This window comes from Cervus canadensis, chromosome 2 (genome assembly GCF_019320065.1).
Source record: "Cervus canadensis isolate Bull #8, Minnesota chromosome 2, ASM1932006v1, whole genome shotgun sequence".
NCBI lineage: Eukaryota > Metazoa > Chordata > Mammalia > Artiodactyla > Cervidae > Cervus > Cervus canadensis.
The window spans coordinates 90190200-90204329 of record NC_057387.1 but is presented as its reverse complement, the minus strand read 5'-3'; the positions used below and the strand labels follow the sequence as shown (position 1 = coordinate 90204329).

The window sequence follows — 14130 nt, the reverse complement described above, 5'->3', positions numbered from 1 at the left end:
AGATTGCATCCAAGTACTGCATTTTGGACTCTTTTGTTGACTGTGATGGCTACTCCATTTCTTCTAAGGGATTCGTGCCCACAGTAGCAGATATAATGGTCATCTGAGTTAAATTCACCCATTCCAGCCCATTTTACTTCATCGATTCCTAAAATGTCAGTGTTCACTCTTGCCATCTCCTGGTTGACCACTTCCAGTTTACCTTGATTGATGGACTTAACATTGCAGGTTCCTACGTAATATTGTTCTTTAAAGCATCAGACTTTACTTCCATCACCAATCATATCCACAGCTGGGTGTTGTTTTTGCTTTGGCTCCCTCTCTTCATTCTTTCTGGAATTATTTCTCCACTGATCTCCAGTAGCTTATTGGGCACCTACTGATCACGGAATCTGGTTCCATCACTTCATGGCAAACAGATGTGGAAACAGTGGAAACAGTGGCTGACTTTATTTTTTGGGCTCCCAAACCACTGCAGATGGTGACTGCAGCAATGAAATTAAAAGACGCTTACTCCTTGGAAGGAAAGTTATGACCAACATAGACAGCATATTAAGAAGCAGAGACATTACTTTGTCAATAAAGGTCCATCTAGTCAAGACTATCGTTTTTCCATTAGTCATGTATGGATGTGAGAGTTGGACTATAAAGAAAGCTGAGCGCCGAAGAATTGATGCTTTTGAACTGTGGTGTTGGAGAAGACTCTTGAGAATCCCTTGGACTGCAAGGAGATCCAACCAGTCCATTCTAAAGGAGATCAGTCCCTGGGTGTTCATTGGAAGGACTGATGCGAAAGCTGGAACTCCAATACTTTGGCCACCTCATGTGAAGAGCTGACTCATTTTGAAAAGACCCTGATGCTGGGAAAGATTGAGGGCAGGAGGAGAAGGGGACAACAGAGGATGAGATGGTTGGATGGTATCACTGACTCAATGGACATGGGTTTGGGTAGATTCTGGCAGTTGGTCATGGACAGGGAGGCCTGGTGTGCTGCAGTTCATGGGGTCACAAAGAGTCAGACACAACTGAGCGACTGAACTGAACTGAACTGACGTGGGGAGTTCATCTTTCAGTGTCCTCTCTTTATGCATTTTCATACTGTTCATGGGGTTCTCAAGGCAAGAATATATACCCATTAAAATGCAGAGTTCCAAAGAATAGCAAGGAGAGATGAAAAAGCCTTCCTCAGTGATCAATGCAAAGAAATAGAGGAAAACAACAGAGATACCAAGGAACATTTCATGCAAAAATGGGCTCAATAAAGGACAGAACTGGTACGGACCGAACAGAAGCAGAAGATATAAGAAGAGATGGCAAGAATACACAGAAGAACTGTACAAAAAAGATCTTCATGACCCAGATAATCACGATGGTGTGATCACTCACCTACAGCCAGACATCCTGAAATGTGAAGTCAAGTGGACGTTAGGAAGCATCACTACAAACAAAGCTAGTGGAGGTGATGGAATTCCAGTTGAGCTATTTAAAATCCCAAAAGGTGATGCTGTGAAAGTGCTGAACTCCATATGCCAGCAAATTTGGAAAACTCAGCAGTGGCCACAGGACTGGAAAAGGTCAGTTTTTATTCCAATCCCAAAGAAAGGCTATGCCAAAGAATGTTCAAACTACGGCAAAATTGCACTCATCTCACACGCTTGTAAAGTAATGCTCACAATTCTCCAAGCCAGGTTTCAACAATACATGAACTGTGAACTTCCATATGTTCAAACTGGTTTTAGAAAAGGCAGAGGAGTGCTCGCTTCGGCAGCACATATACTAAAAATGGAACGATATAGAGAAGATTAGCATGGCCCCTGCTCAAGGATGACACGCAAATTCGTGAAGCGTTCCATATTTTTATGACAAAACCCACTTCAATATTGTAAAGTAATTAGCCTCCAACTAATAAAAATAAATGAAAAAAAGAAAAGGCAGAGGAACCAGAGATCAAATTGCCAACATCCGTTGGATCATTGAAAAAGCAAGAGAGTTCCAGAAAAACATCTACTTCCGCTTCACTGATTATGCTAAAACCTTTGACTGTGTGGATTGCAACAAACTGTGGAAAATTCTGAAAGAGATGGGAATACCAGACCACATTACCTGCCTCCTGAGAAATCTATGCAGGTCAAGAAGTAACAGTTAGAACTGAACATGGAACAACAGACTGGTTCCAAATCAGGAAAGGAGTATGTCAAGGCTGTGTATTGTCATTCTGCTTATTTAACTTCCATGAAGAGTACATCATGTGAAATGCCAGACTGGATGAAGCACAAGCTGGACTCAGGATTTCTGGGAGAAATATCAATAACCTCAGAATTGCAGATGACACCACGTTTTTGGCAGAAAGCGATGAAGAACTAAAGAGCCTCTTGATGAAAGTGAAAGAGGAGAGTGAAAAAATTGGCTTAAAACTCAACATTCAGAAAATGAAGATCATGGCATCTGGTCCCATCACTTCATGGCAAATAGATGGGGAAACAGTGGAAACAGTGACAGACTTTATTTTTGGGGGCTCCAAAATCACTGCAGATGGTGATTGCAGCCTTGAAATTAAAAGATGCTTGCTCCTTGGAAGAAAAGCTATGACCAAACTAGACAGCATATTAAAAAGCAAGGACATTACTTTACCGACAAAGGTCCATCTAGTCAAAGCTATGGTTTTTCCAGTAGTCATGTATGCATGTGAGAGTTGGACTATAAAGAAGGCTGAGTGCTGAAGAATTGATGCTTTTGAACTGTGGTGTTGGAGAAGACTCTTGAGAGTCCCTTGGACTGCAGGGAGTCCAACCTGTCCATCCTAAAGGAAATTAGTCCTAAATATTCATTGGAAGGACTGATGCTGAAGCTAAAGCTCCAATAATTTGGTCACCTATTGCAAAGAACTGACTCGTTTTAAAAGACCCTGATGCTGGGAAAGATTGGAGGCAGGAGAAGGGGATGACAGAGGATGAGATAGTTGGATGGCATCACCGACTTGAGGGACATGAGTTTGAGCAAGCTACGGGAGTTGGTGATGGACAGTGAAGCCTGGCTTGCTGTAGTCCATGGGATTACGAAGAGTCAGACATGAGTGAGTGCCTAAACTGAATTTCCTTTTTCATTATTTTGCCCAAGCATTTTATTTTTTAATTAATTTATTTTAATTGGAGAATAATTACTTTACAATATAGCGATGGTTGTTGCCATACATCAACATGAATCAGTCACAGGTATGCATGTGTCCCCCTCATCCTGAACCCCCCTCCCACCTCCCTTTCCACCCTATCCCTCTGGGTTATCCCAGAGCACTGGCTTTGGGTGCCCTGCTTTATGCACTAAACTTGCACTAGTCATCTGTTTTACATATGGTAATGAATATGTTTCAATGGTATTCTCTCAGATCATCCCACCCTTGCCTTCTACTGAGTCCAAAAGTTGTTCTTTACATCTATGTCTCCTTTCCGGTCCTCCATGTAGGATCGTTGGTATCATCTTTCTAAATTCCATATATATGCATTAATATACAGTGTTTGTCTTTCTCTTTCTGACTTAACTTCACTCTGTATAATAGGTTCCAGGTTCACCCACCTCATTAGAACTGACTCAAATGCATTCCTTTTTATTAGAACTGAGTTTTAAAAGCTAAAGAGAATTCCCTAAGAAGACAAGACAGTGAAAGACTTTCTAGGCATGGGCTGAGAAGAGGTGGGGTGAGAGAACATGGAATGTTTGGGAAACCATGAGGGGTTCACATGATTGAGGTGGATAATGTGAGTAGCAGAAACCTGAAATTATTTTAGTGTTTTTTCCTGAGGTAGTCAGAAAGGTACAGGGAGAAGGGGATCGGAGACTTCATTTCAACCTAATGTTTTTCCTATAGATTCTAAGAGTTGTGACTCCAAAGCTTTTCTTTGTTTCTATTTGCAACCCTGCCACCCCATTTCTTCATTAAATCGCAGCAATAGGATTAGAGGAAGATAAGACTATTTAATGTTCTATATTTACATCCAGTAGCATTTAAACTTCTGTTTTCCAGCAAGAGTGCAAGTCTGGGTAATGGATTGTGTGTCATAAATGTTATTCATGCCTCTTCATATGATTATCTGAAGACTACATATTAAGCCCAACCTTAATCCTTACTGGAGTAGAGATTGATATGGTTCAACGAAGAGGTTATTTTACTTGGCATCAGACTCCAACATGCTAAGTCAAAGACCTATTCCAGTACCCATCCCCTGCAATGCCTATGTGAAAATTAGAAAAAAGTACATCCTCTGGGTAGATACAGCCCTACACTAGGTTTCAGTGGCTTGGAGAGTAGAGCAGGGTCTGAATTTCAGCTGCCATTTGTTTCCTGCCTCAGGCACCTTTGTGACAGGAACAAAATGTGTGACTCTATGTTCTGGCCCCGCCTGGTTATTGGTGTTCTGTTGTTAAATTCAGAACACAGCCTCTGGCCACAGACCAGGGAAGTTAGTTTCTGTCCCCTTCTCCCCACATCCTTTAATTATAACATTCTGTGATTTACTGTTCAAACACTAAGCAAATCTTCCTCCTTCTGTCTTTATTTTTCTCTCTGAAAGCTCCAGAGACTGTTCCTTCCTATATGGAATATAGAGCCCCATTTGTCAGAAATAAGTTTGGCAAGCATAATGCTCTATCCATACTTTCATCTGACTCAGGAAAATGATGGGGTTTTTTAAGTTTATTTTTTTTTCAGTGCCTAAATCGTTTTGAAACACTAATACCAGAAATAAAAAGAAAGAGGGAGAGAAAACGTTGCGGACAACCCTGTCTCCTATCATAATGACTGTTTTCATTTCTCCATATAACCTGGGTGACATTGTCTCCAAGTTCCTAAATTCCAAACTCTGTCCTCATGCATGTCATTTTGTCATTCTTTTAATGAAAGAATACATTTCATTTTATTTTCTGTGCTTTTTACTGAATAGTATTGGACTCCCCAAATTTCATGTTTCATTCATGCATATATCCAACAAATTTTACATAGTTCTTATAACTTGCCAGGCTCTATTTTAGATGACAAGGATTCAGTAACGAATATGCCAAAGACCTTATCCTGTGGATTTAATTCTAGTTAAAGAGACATACAACCAACAATGCATATATAGTAAAATGTCAGGTGCTATAAAGCAAATTAAAGCAAGGCAAAGGAACAGAGAACAATGTGGTAGGGAGTGACCGTTTTAGAAAATGCCTCTTGGAGTAGATACACAATTACTTAATACTGACACCAAATTCAAACATTTAGATCATTGTTTCTGAGATTGCCTATCAGTGAAATACATATTTATTTTTTATTAAAAGTTTCCTTTAGCATAAAACTCTGAAAGAGGACTACTAGCAGTTTTAGCTCCTGGTTTTTCCTGAAGGTTATAATCACCACAATTCACATGTCAGAGGGCAAAATGTTAGCAAGAGACAATTCTAGGAAGATAGCAAAGTAGAAAGCACCAGGATTCTATCTCCCTACCTGGCAACAACTGCACTAGCAGAATCTGCCTCATGTGACTATTTGCAACTCTGGAACCTATTGAAGACTTGCTGGCAACTTCCAGTGGAAGAATTGCTTCTGATGACAGAAGTGCAGATAAAGAGGCAGGCAATGGTCGCTGTACCTCCCACTCTGTTGCAAGCCCCTCTACCCATACCGCAAAATTCCAGGGGATTTAAAGGGCTGGCACTCCTATTCTCCCTCTCTTTTTCTCTGATGGAATTGAAGAGAGAAATAGAAGGCTCAATTCTAGGATTTATTTAGGGGTTTGAAATTTTCTCAAGTCAGCCATGAGGAAAAAAAAAAACAAGCCACAGCAACATCTGAACCCTTGAAAAGATCCTGAGAGAAAGGGGGAAGGGAAAACAGCAGCCACCGGCCCAACCACTTGTGTCTTCTGCCCCTTCCCACCTATCTCATCCACCCTACCAGCCCACACTGCCTGGTACTTGAAATCTGTGGCTAAGGGACCATTACCACGTAACTTCAAAAATAATTAACCACCCTTCCTTCTAAAACCCACCCAAATTCACTCATTCAGCACTTACTTTTTTTAATCCACTCAGAACTTTTTTTCTATGAGCCCCCTCTCTAAATGGAGTTGGGGAGGGGAGGATGCATGCTGAGTTGGCCTTTATTTTTTTTAAGAGACTTTTTGATCCAATGAGGCGCCCCCCCAAAAAAATAATTGAACTTTGGGTTCTGATTGGTTGTTTTGTTTATTTTTTTCCTCCAAAAGTTTAACCTCCTCCCCACCTGAGCCTGATAAAACCTTGATCATGGCTTTGGGTCCCATAGGCCTCAAAGAGAGTCCTTAAACTTAAGTTTGCTGGATAGCTTCCTTAACTGAGATAGGGAACTCAAGAGTATGGATGAGATTTCAAAGATATTCAGTCTGATGAAGGAAGCATGAAAGATGGTGAGTCACCGCACTTATTTGAACATTCTGCTACAGACTCATTCACCAGAAATTTTGGTCAAGTTTATTGATGCTGGTAGTTACAAGTTTCTTAACAATTCGCTGAAAAATTAAAAAACAACCAACATTCCCCTCTTGGAGCAAATCCTACTGACCCTGCAGCATCTCCACTCACTGCAGACCATCTCAAGCAGAGGAACACAGCCAAACAGGTGAAGCAACTGAGCAAGTCAAGTGAGAATGAAGAGCTCTGGAAATTGGCCTCAGTCCTTATCAGCGACTAGATGACCGTCATCCGCTCCCAGAGCAGTACACTACCCAGCCTGCTGAGAAAGATAAAAGAAACAGAAAGAAGAGAGAAAGAGTTAAACCACCCCTCCTGAGCAACCGGTGATAGAAGTAAAGGCTGAGACTCAGGCTCAGGAGGCCCCAGGGAAGAAGAGGGAGAAGTCTAAGTCTCTTATAACCCCAGTGCCCAGTCTCACGCCGAGTTCCACTGGACTAGAGCGGGAGACCCCGTCTTTGGTGACTGTGAAGAAGAATACCAGTGCAGTGGTGGTTTCTGACAAGCACAACCTTAAACCCGTTCCCCTCAAGTGTCAACACAACACCCAGTGCCACCAAAGAGATCTAAGTGAAGATCATCCTGCCACAGCCAATGGAAAGCCTGGGCTTTCTGGATGTGCTCAATTCATCTTCTGTTCCAGGCATCCAAATCAAGAAGAAGAAGGTGCTGTCACCCACAGCTGCCAAGTCAAGCCCATTTGAAGGGAAAATAAGCCCAGAACCAAGCACAGCTGAAACTTCTTCCCCAGAGCCAGTCTGCACCTCCTTCTGAGGTTATGGACACAGAATGTCCAGAGCCCCCAGTTTCCCCTGCTGAAGTCCTAGAGCTCATGGATACCACCACTTTGGAGCCAGGAACTCTGAATGCAAAGCCAATTGAGAGTACCAGAGGTCCTAGTCAGCTGACTCGGAAAGGCAGGAAGAGGAAAGCTGTGATGAGGCCAGAGGAGGGCAAAACTGAGAGAGTATTTCTGTTTTGAACTGGATGAAATTGAATGAGTAAATGTGAATAAGATTAAGGACTTTGGCAAGTCAGCTAAGTGAGAGATACCATCAGAGCGAACACATGTTTGAGATAGGCTGGCGTCTGAGCCACAGCACCGCGGAGGAGAAGGTGCCCTGGATGCGCACCAGGCCGCTGGTGCTGCTTTTGCCTCTCGTTATCCCTGGAAGCAACAGGAGGTACATCCAGGCTGAGGAGGAGAAGGGGATCTTTCAGGAGCTCTTCCCAAACAAGGGAAGTCCTCATGAGCCTGATCCTGAGCCTTAGGAGCCTATTCCCCTCCCCCCAAACTCATCACCCTAGATGTGGATTGTTCCGTTCCATGGATGAGACCCTGGAGCCTAAGAAGCCTGTGGTTCACCTGATGGGGAAGGCAGTTTGAAGCTGCCTCCTATTATGGCCAATTTTATTGGAAGCACAGGTGCCGGGAAGAGTCCCCAGGACCCTAGAGCAGGAGGCATCAATGTGCAGGAGAGCCTCTCCTCCATCACGAGTAGACCTAACAGTTGGCCCTCACAGGAAGGCCAAAGCAACCAGACTATTCAGACAAGATCAAGCAGATGCTGGTGCCACCTGGATTCAGGCCTGGTGCAATAGCCAGTGGTTTCTTACTGGAAGGCCCTGAGGGGACCAAGGCATTGCCGCACTTCCTCCCTGAACCTGGGAAACCTATGCCGGGTCCCCATGGAGGACCTGGGTGTCCTGGTAGCCCACAGGGTCCACGTCCGCTGTGTCCCCCACCCTCTTCCAGGTCGGGGGTGGTGATCCCTTCTGGGATGGCCCATGTGACACCATGCAGGGTGACCTGGTGTGGGGGGATCAGCCTCAGGTCCTGGGCCCTACCATAGAGGCCATGGTGGCCAAGGAGGAAATGAACCCTCTCTTTCTCCATTCTGAGGGGCCAGAAAAGGTCGCTCTGAAGGAGGAATCTCAAATGGAGGAGGGGACCCTGGTGGGGGTGTGGTTGGAGATGGTGGGCATCATCTCCGCAAAGGCCCTGGCAGTGGCATGGGGGTGAAGGCAGTGGACATTGCCCCCACAGAGGCCCTGGTGGAGGAATGGATGCTGGTGGTAGACACTGGCCCCATGAAGGCTTTGGACATGGGGGACAGACCTCATGATGTTCCTGGTTATTGAGGCCACAACCATTGAGGGCCAGCCCCTCATGAGCACCATAGCCATGATGGCCCTGGCCATGGGAGGAATGTGGGGCCACTGAGGGCATGATGGAGGCCACAGCCATGGAAGAGACTGAAAATTTTTCCACTAAGATCAGGAACAAGGTAAGTTTGGAGACCCACTTTCACCACTTCTATTCAACATAGTACTGGAAGTTGTAGCCAGAGCAAGTAGGGAAGAAAAAGAAATGGAAACATCCAGATTGGAAAGGATGAAATAAAAATATCTCTATTTGCAGATGGTATAATCTTATATGTAGAAAATCCTAAAGATTCCACAAAAAAGTCTGTTAGCACTAATTAATTAATTCAGCAAAAAAATCAGGACACAAAGGCAACACAAAAGTCAGTTGCATTTCTATACACTAAGAATGAGCAATTTGAAAAGGAAATTATAAAAACAATCCTCTTACAATAGCATCAAAAAGAATAAAATACTTAGGAATTAACTTAGGATGTTAAGTGCAATGAAAACTACAAAACATTGCTGAAAGAAATTAAATGAGACATAAATAAATGGAAACACCTCATATTTATAGAATGGAAAATTTAATATTGTTAAAAAAATGACAATATTGCCCAAAACAATTTACAGATTCAATGTGCTCCCTACCAAAATAGCAACTACATTTTTTTTGCAAAAATATGAAAAAGCATACTAAAATTCACATGGCATCTCAAGGGACCCCATGAAGTCAAAACAATTTTGAAAAAGAACAAAACTGGAAGACTCACACTTCTTGATTTCAAAACTTACTACAAAGTTACAGTAATCAAAATAGTGCGGTACTGGCATAAATACAGACATAAAGATCAATGGAATAGAATATAGAGCCCGGAAATAAACTATAACATATATGGTCAAGTGAATTTTGACAAAAGTCTCTAGACCATTCAATGGGGAAAGAACAAGCTGTTCAACAAATGATTCTGGGGAAAATGGACATACATATGCAAAATAATGGAGTTAGACCTTCAGCTAACATCATATAAAAAAAAATTCCTCATGGATCAAGGGCCTAAATGTAAGATCAAAAACAATAAACTCTTAGGAGAAAATAGGACAAAAGCTTCATGACATTGAACTTGGAAATGATTTTCTGTCTATGACACTAAGGACATAAGTGACAAAAGAAAAATTAGACAAATCGTACTGCATGAAAATTTTAAAATTGTATGCATCAAAAGGCACTATAACAGAGTAAAAAGGAAAACAACAGAATAGGAGACTGTATTGGCAAATTATTTATCTTTAAGGCATTAATATACAAAGTATATAGAGAACTTTTAAAGCTCAACAATAAAAAAGCAACCTGATTCAAAAATAGGCAAAGTACATAAATAGATATTTCTATTAAGAAGATATACAAATAGCCAAGAAGCACATGAAAAGATGCTCAGCATCACTGACCATTAGGAAAATGTAAATAAAAACTATAATGAGTTTTGACCTCACACTCATTAGGATGGCTTCTATCAGAAAAACAGACAACAACTAACATTGGCAAGGATGTGGAGAAATTGGAACCCTTGTTCATGGTAATAACTGGAGAATTATTGTTTAGTAGGTATAGGGTTTCATTTTTACAGGATAAAAAAAGGTATGGGAATGGATTGTGGTGTTTAAAACCTTTGAACTACACACACAAAAAATGGTTAAGGTGGTAAATTTTATGTTGCGTGTATTTTAGCACAATTTTTAAAAACTGAAAAAGAATGTTATCAAAAGTCTAGATATATTCTGTTTGCAGTTTCCCAGCATGTCATAACATTTCTCTCTACTATTATTTCATCCATGTTCTCCTCTCTGCTTGAGTTCTTGGTCATCAGTCCTCCCCAGCTTCTCCTAATCATTCTATAAAACTCAAGTGTCAGGAAGATTTTTTTTAACACCCCTAGACCAGCGTTTCTCAAACTTTAATGGGCATCTAAATCATCAATGGATCATGGAAATGTACATTCTTATTTATTCAGTCTTGTGTGGGGCCTGAAAGTTTGCATTTCTTTTTTTCCTTTTTTTTTTTTTTTGAGTTGGCATTTTTAAGAAGCTCCCAAGTGAGTTAGGTAGTGCAATCCATGGAACACACTTGAGTGGGGAAGATTTAGAATAGCAGTTTTCAAACTTTTAATCTTAGGACCACTGTATGCTTTTTAAAATTATTAAGGACCTCATTGAGCTTTTGTTTATATAAATTATGTCTAGCATGTCTGTCATGTTAGAAAATAAAACTGAGAAATATAAAATATGTATTTAATCCCTTTAAATCACAATTTTAATTCCATTACATGTTAATATAAGTAACATATTTTATTGAAAAATAACTATATTTCCAAGAAAAACCTTCTATATTTTTGCAATATCTCTTTAATATTTGGCTGCACTTTGTCAGAAATGAAGGCATCTAGCAGAAAATTTGTAAGCACATATTTGAACTCAACAACACCATCAATCAAACGGGTATACTGTGTATCTATAGACTACTTTATCCAACAACCAGCAGAATATACATTCTATTCAAGTTCACGTGAAACATTCACCAAGATAAACCACATTCTGGGCTAGAAAACACCTCAACAAATTTTGAAAGAAATCATACAATATTTGCTCTCAGACCACAGTGGAATTAAACTAGAAACCAATAACAGAAAATCCCTAAGAACTTTTTGATTAAACAACACACTCCTAAATAATCTCAAGATAAATTAAACAATATTCTTAACTAAATGAAAATGAAAACCAAACTTATCAAAATTTGTGGGATGCAGCAAAAGCACTATTTCAAAGGAAATTTACAGCATTGAATGCATCTATTAAGAAAGAAAAAAGATCTAAAATCAGTCACCTAAGTTTCCACATTAGGAAACTAGAAAAAGAAGAGAAAATTAAACCCAAAGTTAATAAAGAAAAGAAATAATAAAAATAAGAGCAGAAATCAATGAAATTGAAAACAGGAGGTCAATAAAGAAAATCAGGGAAACCAAAACTGTTTCTTTGAAAAAAACCAATAAAATCAATAAACCTCTAAGCCAGGTTAACAAAGACGAAAAGAGAGGACACAAATTAGTAACATAAGAAATGAAAGAAGGGACATCACTACAGAGCTCACTGACATTAACAGGATAATTAAAGAATAATATGAATAACTCTATGCCCACATATTTAATAACCTGGATGAAATGAACCAATTCCTTGAAAAAAGCAATCTGCCAAAACTCAGACAAAAATAAATAGACAATATGAATAGGTCTATATCTATTAAAGAAATTTAATCAATAATTAATAACCTTCCAAAACAGAAAGCACTAGGCTCAGATGGGTTTACTGTTGAATTCTTATAAACGTTTAAGAAAGAAATTATGCCAGTTCTCTCAGTCTTTTTCAGAAGAGCAGTAGGAGTAGATGCTAACTCATCCTATGAGGCCAGCCTCACTCTCATTACTGAGACCAGAGAAAGACATTATCAAAAAAAAAAAAACCTGACTAATAGCTCTCATGAATTTAGAAAAACTCCTCAATGAAATACTAGTAAATATACTTACCTGGCAGGGGAGATACCATGATCACGAAGGTGGTTTTCCCAGGGCGAGGCTTATCCATTGCACTCCGGATGTGCTGACCCCTGCGATTTCCCCAAATGTGGGAAACTCGACTGCATAATTTGTGGTAGTGGGGGACTGCATTCGCGCTTTCCTCTGAATCTTTAAAAAAAAAAAAGAAATACTAGTAAATAGAACATAACAATGTACAAAGAAAAATTATATACCAAGTGACATTTATCGCATATGCAAGGCTAATTCAACAGTTGAAAATCAATTAATGTGGACTTCCCTGGTGGTATAGTGGATAAGAATCTGCCTGCCCATGAAGGAGGCACAGATTCAATTCCTGGTCCAGGAAAATTCTGCAGCCTGCAGGGCAATTAAGCCTGTGTGCCACAACTACAGAGCCCACGCTCTAGAACCCACAAACCACAACTATTGATGTACCAAACCTACTGAAGCCCCAAGCTCTAGGTCCCATGAGTCACAACTACTGAACCTGAGTGCCTCAACTACTGAAGCCTGCATGCCTAGAGCCTGTGCTCTGCAAAAAGAGAAGCCACCGCAATTGAGAAGCTGGTGTATTGCAATGAAGAGTAGCCCCTGCTCATGGCAACTAGAAAAAGCCCGTGTACAGCAACAAAGACCTGATGCAACCAAAAATAAAATTAAATTTAAAAAAAGAATGATGGAAGACCCAATTAATAAAAATAAATTAATGTAATCCATTACATTACAATCTTAACAGTCTAAAGAAGAAAAATCACATGATCATATCAATAGAGATAGAAAAACTATTTGATAAAAATCCAACACTCGAAAGAAAAAAAAACCCAACACTCATACATGATAAATACTCTCAGCAAACTAGAACTAGAGGGGAACTTTCTTGATAGTATAAAGAATACTACAAAAAACCTACAGTAGCATTTACTGGGTGGGGAGATTCCAAGATTGGTAAGATTTTCCATTGCGATACAGAACAAAGAAAGGATGTACCCTCTTACCACTGCTATTCAGCATTGTCCTGGAAGTCCTAGTTAATGCAGTAAGACAAGAAAAGAAAATCAAAGCTATTTAGGTTGAGAAAGAGTAAATCAAGATGACTTTGTTAATAGAAGACATGATCATCTCTATAGAAAATCTAAAAGAATCAACAGAAAAAACAAAAATCCCTCCTGGAGCTATTAAGTGATTATAGTAAGACTGACTGCTCCTGGAGTAAGATTGGAGGATACAGTGTTAATATACAAGAATAAATTACTTTTCTATATAACCAGCAATGAACAAGTGGAGTTTGAAATTAAAAACGCAATATCACTTACATTAGCACTCCTCAAAATAAAATACTTCAGTTCAGTCACTCAGTCCTGTCCGACTCTTTGCGACCCCATGAACCGCAGCATGCCAGGTCTCCCTGTTCATCACCAGCTCCTGGAGTTTACCCAAACTCTCATCCATTGAGTTGGTGATGCCACTCAACCATCTCATCCTCTGTCATCCCCTCTCCTCCTGCCCTCAATCTTCCCCAGCATCAGGGTCTTTTCAAACAAGTCAGCTCTTCGCATCAGGTGGCCAAAGTATTGGAGTTTCAGCTTCAGCATCAGTCCTTCCAATGAACACCCAGGACTGATCTCCTTTAGGATGGACTGGTTGGATCTCCCTGCAGTCCAAGGGACTCTCAAGAGTCTTCTCCAACACCACAGTTCAAAAGCATCAATTTTTCGGCACTCAGCTTTCTTTATAGTCCAACTCTCACATCCATACATGACTACTGGAAAAACCATAGTCTTGACTAGACAGACCTTTGTTGACAAAGTAATGTCTCTGTTTCTTAATATGCTATCTAGGTTGGTCGTAACTTTCCTTCCAGGGAGTAAGCGTCTTTTAATTTCATGGCTGCAATCACTATCTGCAGTGATTTGGG

General features: G+C 40.4%; 2 non-coding genes and 1 pseudogene across 2 annotated transcripts; all 3 read left to right on the top strand.

Annotated features, from left to right (window-relative positions):
• Nucleotides 1-1752: 1752 nt before the first annotated feature.
• LOC122437440 lies at nucleotides 1753-1859 on the top strand. The gene has a single exon (XR_006268267.1). It is a non-coding gene; the product is annotated as a U6 spliceosomal RNA (small nuclear RNA).
• A 3309-nt stretch (nucleotides 1860-5168) lies between these two features.
• LOC122429136 lies at nucleotides 5169-8740 on the top strand (annotated as a pseudogene).
• A 3455-nt stretch (nucleotides 8741-12195) lies between these two features.
• Nucleotides 12196-12359, top strand: LOC122437553. Its single transcript, XR_006268362.1, has one exon. It is a non-coding gene; the product is annotated as a U1 spliceosomal RNA (small nuclear RNA).
• Nucleotides 12360-14130: the final 1771 nt, after the last annotated feature.